Below are 4,896 nucleotides of genomic sequence, written 5' to 3' on the forward strand. Positions count from 1 at the left end.
GATTGGGCAATTTACGGTCATTTTTGAATCAACGATGGCCCCCCCGAGCACGTTGTCCGAATATCACTCCAATAAGGACAACGAGTTCCGCTCGGCATCGTTTTGATTCGATCTCTCAACAACAACTCCCGGTCGACTTGGTCGACTTGGACCCACGATGTCTCCCCCCGAGCATGTCGAGCCAACTGCACCACTATTGTATTGGACAACATGTTCCCCTCGGGCATCGATGGGTTAATCATGCACCACTATTATAAAACCCTTTGACGTTTTCCCCCAAGCACGTTGATCCAGTATTACGACGGATACGGTCAACGAAATCTTGGACATCAAAGAGGTTTTCGATTGAATTTCCCCATGTTTCACAACGTACTCTTAGCGGTATCCTACGATACGTCTCACTCTATTTGTGTGTGTGCGCGTTTACGTGCGTGCGATTTATGCGGTTCACCCCTTTACTTTCAGCGCCCTGCGGTCCCAACAAAGGTCCCGAGCACGCCATTATGCACAGTGTGGAAGCGTGTTTCCCCCACGACACTAGACGGGCTGCTCGCCATAGTGTTCTATTGTGGCACGCTCCACCCTGAAGTTTGGTTTGTTGTATATCAAGGAATTGATAGGCACTCAAGAATGTGTGCATCGGCCGGGTTTAATCGTCCGACGCGCAATATGCGTTCAACTTATCGGTGTTCATGTGTCCTGCAGTTCACATTGTGACGCGCATTTAGCTGCGGTCTTCATCGATCCATGAGCCGAGTGATCCCCTGCCTAGGGTTTTATAGTAAGGTTCCCAATGTAACACAATCCCGGTGGTACGTCCAAAGACTAACTTTCTGACTAAGTTGTCTTTATTACCCAATAGTCCCAGGCCTTGTGACTTGTGGCTCATGTCTACGCCCATGGCCACCATTCGCTAAGATAGTTTTGAAGTCACTTTGAAGGCCCAGGAACAACTCTCTTAGCACATCGGTTAACCTGGCGCCGCAGTCAACTCATGTGCTTGGATCGGATCGAGCTATTGAGTATTGGGCCTGCATACTCGCTCATCCGTATCCTTTGCGTACCGCCCCATGGCCCTTGTATGTCTGCACCACAGTTCCTGTTCGTTCCGTGCCTATGGCCGGATACGTATTGCACATCGGTATACCTGTCGCTACTCAGGCAACTCGTGTGCGTGGATTGGATCGAGAACATGGTGTGTGCCCCATGTTATAATTGATAGTCCATATCCACTTTATAGGTTAAAGTCATAAGTTGTGATTGCACAACCATTCTTCATAAGAGTTTAATCACTCTTCAACTAACTTTCGTTCTGGTGTCTTGGTATCAAATCGCGTAAGACACAAGATTCTACTGGCCAAATAGAATCTAGCACATTGGTTAACCTGGCGCCGCAGTCAACTCATGTGCTTGGATCGGATCGAGCTATTGAGTATTGGGCCTGCATACTCGCTCATCCGTATCCTTTGCGTACCGCCCCATGGCCCCGTCCTTAGAGTTAATGACTAGTAGGCTTAACTCTTTGTATGTCTGCACCACAGTTCCCGTTCGTTCCGTGCCGTGGCCGGATACGTATTGCACATCGGTATACCTGTCGCTACTCAGGCAACTCGTGTGCGTGGATTGGATCGAGCTCATGGGGTGTGTAGAGATTCCATGTTATAATTGCAAGTCCATATCCACTTTATAGGTTAAAGTCATAAGTTGTGATTGCACAACCATACTTCATAAGAGTTTAATAACTCTTCAACTAACTTTCGTTCTGGTGTCTTGGTATCAAATCGCATAAGACACAAGATTCTACTGGCCAAATAGAATCTAGCACATTGGTTAACCTGACGCCGCAGTCAACTCAGGTGCTTGGATCGGATCGAGCTATTGAGTATTGGGCCTGCATACTCGCTCATCCGTATCCTTTGTGTACCGCCCCATGGCCCCGTCCTTAGAGTTAATGACTAATAGGCTTAACTCTTGTTTGTCTGCACCACAGTTCCCGTTCGTTCCGTGCCGTAGCCGGATACGTATTGCACACTAGTAGACACCGTAATCTGACGTATCTAACACACCACTATTGTAACTCGTCGTCGAAGGACCTTTCAAGTGCCTGATGGCCAGGGGAGCTCTTACACGGCACGGATACACAGTGATGCTCGCCCATCAAAGTGTACAACGATCGAGTTTGCTTAAGTGTCTGGGTACCTACACACCAGACACAATGCAATGGCCACGGATCCACACAAGGCACATCACATGCAGAAAGCTTCACCAGATTATGACACATACCACACTCTTGTAACTCGTCGTCGAAGGGGCGTTCAAAGTGCCTTACGGCTAGGGGAGATCTAGCACGGCACGGAGACACAGTGATGGTTGCCCATCAAAGTGTACAACGATCGAGTTTGCTTTCCGCGCAAGCGTTCTAAGTGTCTGGGTACCTACACACCAGACACAATGCAATGGCCACGGATCCACACAAGGCACATCACATGCAGAAAGCTTCACCAGATTCTGACACATACCACACTCTTGTAACTCGTCGTCGAAGGGGCGTTCAAAGTGCCTTACGGCTAGGGGGGATCTAGCACGGCACGGAGACACAGTGATGGTCACCCATCAAAGTGTACAACGATCGAGTTTGCTTTCCGCGCAAGCGTTCTAAGTGTCTGGGTATCTAAGCACCAGACACAATGCAATGGCCACGGATCCACACAAGGCACATCACATGCAGAAAGCTTCACCAGATTCTGACACATACCACACACATGCAACTCGTCGTCGAAGGGGCGTTCAAGTGCCTTACGGCTAGGGGAGATCTAGCTCGGCACGGGGACACAGTGATGGTCACCCATCAAAGTGTACAACGAACGAGTTGGCTTTCAACAAATTCTGACACATAGCAAGCGAGCGACCGAGCTACACCGAAGGCAGCCCATGGTTGGTCACTCGCGGACGATCATCAGTAATGATCCTTCCGCAGGTTCACCTACGGAAACCTTGTTACGACTTTTACTTCCTCTAAATCATCAAGTTCGGTCAACTTCAGCCATGCCAGCTGCAGCTCACGAAGGAACCGCGGAAGGTAAGCCTCCAGAAACCTCACTAAATAATCCATCGGTAGTAGCGACGGGCGGTGTGTACAAAGGGCAGGGACGTAATCAGCACTAGCTAATGACTAGTGCTTACTAGAAATTCCAGGTTCATGGGGACCGTTGCAGTCCCCAATCCCGACTAGATGGGCATTTTAGTGATTTCCCGTTCCTCTCGGAATGGGGGCGCCTATTGGCGAGAACACGCTGCGACCCACATTGTAGCACGCGTGCAGCCCAGAACATCTAAGGGCATCACGGACCTGTTATCGCTCATTCTCAGCTTGCTAAACACAAGTTGTCCCGCTAAGCAGGGCAAACGTAGCCGACGACCGCCCGTGAAGGCGCCGCCCGGCTGTAACGTCAGGTGCGCCCGGAGGCGCACTGCTGACAGCGTTCTAGTTAGCATGTTTGAGTCACGTTCGTTATCGGAATTAACCAGACAAATCATTCCACGAACTAAGAACGGCCATGCACCACTACCCTTAAATTTGAGAAAGAGCTATCAATCTGTCTTACCTCGATAAGTTTGGACCTGGTAAATTTTCCCGTGTTGAGTCAAATTAAGCCGCAAGCTCCACTTCTTGTGGTGCCCTTCCGTCAATTCCTTTAAGTTTCAACTTTGCAACCATACTTCCCCCGGAACCCGATTTTGGTTTCCCGGAAGCGACTGAGAGCACCGAATAGGGGTAGCGTCTCCCAATTGCTAATTGGCATCGTTTACGGTTAGAACTAGGGCGGTATCTAATCGCCTTCGATCCTCTAACTTTCGTTCTTGATTAAAGAAAGCATCCATGGCAAACGCTTTCGCTTCAGTTGGTCCTACGACGGTCTACGAATTTCACCTCTCGCGCCGTAATACCAATGCCCCCAACTACTTCTGTTAATCATTACCTCTAGGTTTCTGACAAACCAACGAAATCGTATAAACCGAGGTCATATTCCATTATTCCATGCAAGATTATTCTCGGCCAACGCCAACCCCACGGGGGGGCCGGACGCTTTGTCTTAGCCTGCTTTGAGCACTCTAATTTGTTCAAGGTAAATGTGAGTATCTTGAGCACCATGAGGAGCCCGTGCCGGAGTTAACCGGTAGCACGGTACTCGTTCACAGAGTAACGCCCAAGTACACCATTGTGAGTCGCAGCCGTGAGCGCGCGCACGAACGGCCCCGGCGTGTAACCGGGCGCCCGTGGCGGTCACGTGTCTGGACGGGCAATCAACTTCGAACGTTTTAACCGCAACAACTTTAATATACGCTAGTGGAGCTGGAATTACCGCGGCTGCTGGCACCAGACTTGCCCTCCACTTGATCCTTGTTGAAGGATTTATACTCAACTCATTCCAATTATGGACCATCGTTAGAGAGGTCCATATTGTTATTTCTCGTCACTACCTCCCCGTACTGGGATTGGGTAATTTACGCGCCTGCTGCCTTCCTTGGATGTGGTAGCCATTTCTCAGGCTCCCTCTCCGGAATCGAACCCTGATTCCCCGTTACCCGTCGCAACCATGGTAGTCCTCTACACTACCATCAATAGTTGATAGGGCAGACATTTGAAAGATCTGTCGTCAGTCGACAAGCGACCATACGATCTGCGTCCTTATCCAGACTTCAACTCAAGCCGCCCGGAGGCGATTGGTTTAACTAATAAGTGCACCAGTTCAGCTACCCGCGAGGGCAACAGTCCCGGCATGTTGCATGTATTAGCTCTGGATTTTCCACAGTTATCCAAGTAACTAGTGGTAGGATGATCTTGTGAATTATAGCTGTTATACTGAGCCTTATGCGGTTTCACATTCATTTATG

General features: G+C 49.6%; 1 non-coding gene across 1 annotated transcript; it reads right to left on the reverse strand.

Moving 5' to 3' along the window:
• Window positions 1-618: 618 nt before the first annotated feature.
• LOC125773683 (5.8S ribosomal RNA) lies at window positions 619-776 on the reverse strand. Its single transcript, XR_007420297.1, has one exon. It is a non-coding gene; the product is annotated as a 5.8S ribosomal RNA (ribosomal RNA).
• Between the last annotated feature and the right edge of the window lie 4,120 nt (window positions 777-4,896).

This window comes from Anopheles funestus (assembly GCF_943734845.2).
Source record: "Anopheles funestus chromosome X unlocalized genomic scaffold, idAnoFuneDA-416_04 X_unloc_46, whole genome shotgun sequence".
NCBI classification, from domain to species: domain Eukaryota; kingdom Metazoa; phylum Arthropoda; class Insecta; order Diptera; family Culicidae; genus Anopheles; species Anopheles funestus.